The following is a 7,231-nucleotide window of genomic DNA, read 5'->3' on the forward strand; positions in this document are numbered from 1 at the left end:
CCCCAATGTCTGTGCACCAGCTGCTATTAACTGAAGGCACATGTCGCGCCCCCCCCCCCTCCCCTTTCTTTGCCAGAATCCAAGTTCCGATCCAGTCTGTGAATAGTGAAATCCTCTGGTCAGATCACCGCATACGGTGTGTTCTCGTTAGCTAGGTCTTGGTGCAGCAAGCAATTGAAATTTGTTTCACCTGTCTCTGATAAAGCACCAGCCATGTTTGAATGGACATACATTCCATTGGAAATATGGCCATCATTTTTAAAACCGATCCAAGTTGACTTTCGAGTGCCATTTGCACATTTTAAAATTTATGGACCCACATCTGGTGTTTTACAATAAAACTCTTCATGTCATAAAGAACATTATGAATGGCATCCTATAATAACTGGAGCTGTTTTGGTTAAAAACCTGGCTAAATTATGTGAAATGCAATACATGTGATAATGTTGTCATTTCAGAATCAAGGCAAAAGTACTGAGGTTACCCGCCAATTCACTCCAATGAAAAGTGGAGTTTATTCTCAACCTTTAAATTTGATTCTATTCACAGCATGGTAGAAGCCACTTACACCCGTGCCGCTCAATTACAACCAAATTATCCAACAATCCCGTACATTTTGAAGGGTAGGAGGAAGCTGGAACACCTGGAGGAAACCCACGCAGGTCACAGGGAGAACACACAAACTCCTTAAAGATGGCGCTGGGTTCAAACCTGGGCCACAGATACTGTAATGCTGAGCACCATGCCTCCCTGAGTTCTGAGTGTTTCTTGCTTTCTTCGTCAAGGTGTTACACCTTGTAAGGCAAAATCTAATTGAAATCACAGGGCAATTAATGTAGCTTTTTGCGGACAAAGTGATGTCAGCATTAGGCTTCAGATCCCTTGTCATTTGGCCTGCACCTAATGCTGTAGGAATGAGTGGCAGTTGTGTGTGAGAAGCAAAGGAGGATAATTGATTTAGATTTGTATCTTGTGGTGCTTGAATTGTGGTCCTGAACTCTGCGATGCTGCGAAGGCATATGGATGTCTTTTATTCAGTGTCAGAATGATGGTTCAAATGTTATCACTGTTTTATAATTATCATTGTATTTTTATCAAGTGCTATCATATTCCTGTCGAATTCTAAAACTGCTTGGTGTTTAAAAGCACGTGGATCCAACCAGTTACAAAGGTAAATAAGGGTTTGTCTTTTGTACAGACAGAACTGGAACAGCTAGCAATTGAGCAATTCCAGGGAACAAAATCTGCCCACAGAGGTAAACGCTTGACAGACTCTTTCAGTTTTCAGAAGATAAATTGTTTCTGCTCTTGAATCAGTCTCTCTTTACCTTTAGAAAATAAAACTGGGACTTTTATGTGATACCTTATGTTGAAAGGTCTCCTCTGTCTTGCATCTTGCATTGGGTTCATCTCCGTACTTAATACTTTGATTAATTTTATTCTGTGATGGCCAGAAAATATAAGTTCCCTTCACTGTATCATCTTGTTTCTGTGTCTTTTTTTTCCCCCACAAATCCATTTTAAGCGTAGCTTGATGGTAAATTGGTTTTAGCTTGGTTGCTTTTAATTTTACTTCACTGAGCCCTAAGGGAAATTAGCTGCAGTCAAAGCCAGATCTTGTAGGCTGAGGCAGTTGTGTTTCAAATCAAATAACTTCTTGCTATTTCATTAACAGTGATTTTTTTTGTGTGTGGATGGAGGATAGCTAATCAAATGTCTATCGTTCATCTTTCTAAAATAGAACAAATCTGTAATGTTTCAAAGCTTTCTATTTTTATATTATTTCCTGGAGAATTCAATCAATATTTTCTAGTGATTAGTACTGTCACAAATTAGCAGTGCACATTTTTGTTTGGAAGTTAATGCTATTTCGGCGATGAAATGTAATATTTAGTTGTCAATGCACCATCAGCAAGGACTTGTTTTTTTAAAATTTATTTGGATTACAATTATTGAAGAAAGGCTCGGGTCTGAAACATCATTTATATACCTTTACCTCTGATAGGTGCTGCGAGACCTTCTGAGTTCCTCCAACGTTCATCTGTTTTTATTACCATTGCTGAATGTGAGCACAAGCCCATTTCTGGGCTGAATAGAGGTAACTGTCAACTCCTGATCCAGCTGGACTGAGCCAAATTGAGAAGCTGACCCTCTGTCCCTTTGCTGGTCTCTCCTGAATGTGCCACGTTGGTGAATGTGCCACGTTGGTGAATGTGCCACGTTGGTGAATGTGCCACGTTGGTGAATGTGCCACGTTGGTGAATGTGCCACGTTGGTGAATGTGCCACGGATTGCAGTTGTACGATTATGGGACTGGGAATCACTGCCCTTTGGGATGAAGTAAATTCTGGTGAAATACAGAGTAGATACCGAAAGGTTGTTTCCCGAGGGGGGAGAGTCTAAGACAAGAGGGCGCAACTTCACGATTGAAGGGTGTCCACTTAGAATGGAGATGCAGAGAAATTCCTTTAGCTAGAGGATGGTGAATTTGTTGGCACATGACATTGTAGAGGCCAGGCCATTGGGTGCATTTAAGGTAGAGATTGATAGGTTCTTGATTAGCCAGGGCATCAAAGGTCATGGGGAGAAGGCCGGGCAATGGGGCTGGGGGCTGGGGGCTGGGGGATGGGGGCTGGGGGCTGGGGGCTGGGGGCTGGGGGCTGGGGGCTGGGGGCTGGGGGCTGGGGGGTGGGGGGTGGTGGGTGGGGAAGGATCAGCTCATGATGAAATGGCGGGAAAGACCTGATGGGCTTAATGGCCTATTTATGCTCCTATGTCTTATGGTCTTGTTCACATTTTAAATTTTTTAAAATAGTTTTATATTTGCTAGCCTTTTACTGTTTCAATGTAACAGTTTTCTGATTTTTTTTAACATTTATTCCATATTTTTATCAATCAGAGGAATTTTAAGATTCCAGAAAATTCTAGCAACAGTTCTAAACCATTTGACAGGTATTGTCACAAGTTGCATCAACAACAGAACATGCAGGAAACCCATCAAGGGGCATCTATCGAAGCTATGTCTGACAAAGTGCCTTCATTCTGCCACATTTGTTCTGTTCCCCTTCTCACAGATGCTGCCTGACTGCTGAGTGCTGATGGCGTTTCTGGCTTGGTTTCAGGTTTTCTGCATGGGCAGTGTTTTTGATTTCTGATATCCCAAAGACTCTTGGCTTTTTTTAAGCGGCCGGTCAGTGCTCAAATGCCACTCAAAACATCTTTTGTGTGTGAAACACCATTTTATTTAACCCTCTGCTACCTGGGCAAAGGCAGGTGCAAGTGGACAAGCTCAGTAGGCTTTGCTCAGCTTTCACTCAATCCATTACAGGCATACCCCGCTTTACGGAACTAGACAGTTCCCACAGAACCTATCGTAGGCCAAAATGGCGTGATGTGATTATTGTTGTTTTATCCCTCTCTTTCAATGGCTCTTACAATTAAACCCATCATATTTTGTGTGTAGCAGGCCTTAATTGTGGCTATTAGGCCTTGGTCACAGGTTTTCAGCCTCTGGATGTGTGTGCAGCCTCATTTTATTTGTAAAAGCGAAAACCTTTTTGTGAAAGTGAACACTGCATTCTTTGTAAAAGCGAACTTACCTAAGATCAGTATTCTTAAAGTGGGGTATACTTGTAAAAAATATCAGAAATGCAGAAACATTGAATGGAAAGTATAGCTTTATCAAAAAGCTAGTTCCTAACGTTGGCGAGAAGCTATTGAGTGGGAAGTGAAGATCTTCCTCAGAATAGTCAGAAAACGTAAGAAAAATTCAATGTTCATCAAAGGAACTATACCACTGTTCAAAACTGTTGTCTATAATAGTTGCTCTGTAGAATTTTGTGTATCTGGCTACCACTCATGAATCAGTTGTCATATTTACTCACCACAATCCTCTGGTGTTTTTGAATAAAATGAAGAATAAAACAGAAGATTGTTAAACTGGAGTTTAATATTGTAAGAATATAATCTTCAAATTAATCATATCAGAGGTGTAAAAATGTGATTGCCGATTGTTTGTCCAGATGTTAAAATTGATCATGTAAAGAAATACAAGCTCTCAAGATTGGGATACGTTGTTATAACATGTTATATATTGTGTAATGTTATCAGTGTAGTGATTAGTTTGTAGTGGGAGAGTGTTATGAGTTATTATATTTTATATTATATATAAATAACCCTTTAATAGAGATAGATTATGGGGGTTTAATGTAGGTCACTTCACAAACAGACATTAACATTGCACAAAAGACATCTTTGAAATGCAAGAGCTATTCATAAGCAGAGACTTCATGTCCATAATATCTTTACAGAAACTTTGATGAATGCCAATGGAGACTTCACAAGTAGGTGTTAATTAGACCGATGTTGGCCAGGCTCAGAAACTAATTCCAGTGCCAGCAATTTGTCTGGTTGCAGTTTGCTGTTCTAAGAGGGGTCATGTGGTTTTGCAAACAGAGGGGGGAAAACCATGTAATTCTTTGGAAAGGGAGAGAAAGAAGTTATTTATACAGTTCTGCAATAGCTTTTGGAGGCTGCAAGATGGCAAGCTGTTGAAAACCCCATTTTGAAGACTGGTTGTGAACTCTGAGTTCAGCCTGTTGAAAACCCTTGTTGTCTTTACAAGAGGGAATGGCTGGCTCTGAGTGTTTCTCCTGAATTAAGGGAAACAAGAGGAACTCTGTAGTGATTTGGAAGAAGAGGTCATAATTTGGAAATCCCATGATTGGGCAAGTTTCTTAGGCAAGACACTGACATGGCTGATCAGAGGAAATCAGTTTATGTGTGTGTGTCCAACGAGCAACAAATCTCTCTCTGAAACCAATGAGAACTTTACTGAGTAGTTACCATTTACCTTTGAGCACCAGAGCCTGGTGAAATTTCATACATGTTATTTTCTGTGCACAATATAAGAATTGCCTGATCCGGTGAACATAGAGAAATGAATGATTGGACTATTAAAGCAAAGATCTTCCCTGAACATATACACATTACATACACGTGGGCTTAGAATTAGAAGGGGGTTAAGTTAATAGTAATAAGTTAAAGTTTGATCCTGTTTTTGTGTTTAAAGAAAATTAAAAGCAACTTTTGTTTAAGTGACCATTTGCCTTGGTGAATTTCTATTGCTGCTGGGTTTTGGGGTCCTCTGTGCTTGTAAAACTGGCCTTAGTGGCAAGAGGATGAGTGCAGAGCAGTTCATGATATCACTGTATTAATGTCAGGAGTTGAAGTTTTATGCACCATTTTGGTCTCGTTACCTTGTTGAAGTGAATTTTGCAGTAATTGCAATGAAGATTTACCGCACTGATTTGGTGTTTGGGGAGACATGAAGGAGGCTAGAAAGAAACACAAAGGTTTGCAGATGCAGTGACTGAAGTTAAAAACCCCATGCTGGAGAAACTCAGCAGATGAAAAAGTGCACTTTATACAGCAAAGGAAAGATACATAACCAATGTTTCAGGCTCGAGCCCTTCATCAAGTATGAGCAAAGTGCAGGCAAGTGTCTGAATAAAATGGTTGGGGGTGGGATGATGGGGGAAGGGCCTTTGAATAGGTTAGGCATCTGTTTCCGAGAACATCAAAGAAAGTTTGACAGGGTAGCTGCAGGGAGAATATTTCCCTTGTTCAGGAGCCTCGAACTAGGAATAACTATATGAGAAGTGGTGAACAATTTACTATTGAAATCAGAAGAAATATCATCACTCAGGGGATGGTGAATCTTTGGAATTCTCAACCTTGGAGATCTGCGAGGGTCCAGTCATTTTTTTTGCCTTTTAAACAAAGATCAGTAGATTGCAGGGTGGTACAGGAATCAGAGTTATGGGGATAGGGCCAAAAATTTTTGGTTGAGGTAAAAGATCAGCCATAATCTTCAAGATTCAATTTATTAATCATGTCATGAAAACAGCATCATATTTGCTTTTGTATACTGTAAGGCAGACAGGTTTGCCATCGGCAGAAATTGCCTGAAGCACCTCTTGCAGTCAGAGAAAGAAAAGCAAAAATTAGTTCCCGATTTTCTCTCTCTCTCCCCCCCCCGAGTCGCCAAGTATTCGCGGACTCGCCCCACTGCTCCCCTATCCTCCACTGCCAGACCATGTCACTCAGATCGTCGGCAAACCACGCTCTAGATCCAAACCTTCAATACAATCGGGAACACTTCAGCCATCCGTGGCACCCTCTCGCGTCCCTGTTCTGACACCTGGCACCTATTCAGCCTGTTTTGAACCAGTCTCCAGCAGTGAGCAGCCTGGTGTGAGTCCCCTGACCACAATCTCCAGCAGCCCACAACTTCTGTGGGGTTGGTTGTATTGAGTCACCAGCAGCTCTCCACCTGTGCTGTTCTTTCAGCTGTAGAGCCCCCTCACTGGTCTGCTGCCATGATCACCATCTCATGGGTAGCCTCCTCTGCTTCTCCTTCTCAGACGGGGATTGGTTTCCCTGATTTCTGGTGCCCTGCACCAGTCCTCCATTCCCCCGGAGTCTGGAACCCCTTATGACTGCTGCCGATCATAGGCACCGTAATCTTCGGACCAGACGCCGCGGTCGCAGGATTATAAATGAAACTACCGTCGGCTACTTTAACGGGCCATTCAAAGCCTGTATGGAGCTGATGGCAGTCAGACTGGGTGGTAGGACATGCGGGAGTGCTGTTTCTGCTCTCCATGGGTGTGTTTGCTGCCGTCCTATTCAATGGCAGAACAGTTGAGGAGGTTGCATGGCTCACTCCTATTTCAGTTTCTTCTGGTTTTTTTTTAATGTCAAGGAAAAGTAATAGATACTATGGAACAAATTTGGAATGACAATCTCTCATTCTAAATAAATCACTTGTCGTCTATATTTCATTCTGATTGATTCAGGTAAGTGACATTCTACAGTATCAGAGAAAGAAGATCATACATTAAGTTACACTTAATTTGAGATTTTCATGATATCGATGTTCAATTAAACAGATCATGATACGCTCATTGTACGATCTGAGTGTAGCTTGACAGCTGTGGAAGAACAAGAAAGCATTTGTCATTTTTCCCACTAAGTTGATCAAATCAACCATTTTTTATTGACTAATAAAATCATAGAGTAGTCAATGTCTTTTGTCTTTGTCCTAAATTTTGGATTAATACTCTTTGGGAATGATAATCTGTTGATTGAAACCTGAGGATCCTCTCCCTTTATAACTTCTGAGCATTTTTATGTGTGAAATGTCCGTGAGTCCACTCTGAACTGTGAC

The 7,231-nt window shown here is 41.3% G+C and overlaps 1 long non-coding RNA gene across 1 annotated transcript; it reads left to right on the forward strand.

Moving 5' to 3' along the window:
• Window positions 1-1,201: 1,201 nt before the first annotated feature.
• On the forward strand, window positions 1,202-5,096 carry LOC138760008 (uncharacterized). Its single transcript, XR_011355322.1, has 3 exons — window positions 1,202-1,256; window positions 2,006-2,098; window positions 2,900-5,096. It is a non-coding gene; the product is annotated as an uncharacterized lncRNA (long non-coding RNA).
• The last annotated feature ends 2,135 nt before the right edge of the window (window positions 5,097-7,231 follow it).

Source organism: Narcine bancroftii, chromosome 4 (genome assembly GCF_036971445.1).
Source record: "Narcine bancroftii isolate sNarBan1 chromosome 4, sNarBan1.hap1, whole genome shotgun sequence".
NCBI lineage: Eukaryota > Metazoa > Chordata > Chondrichthyes > Torpediniformes > Narcinidae > Narcine > Narcine bancroftii.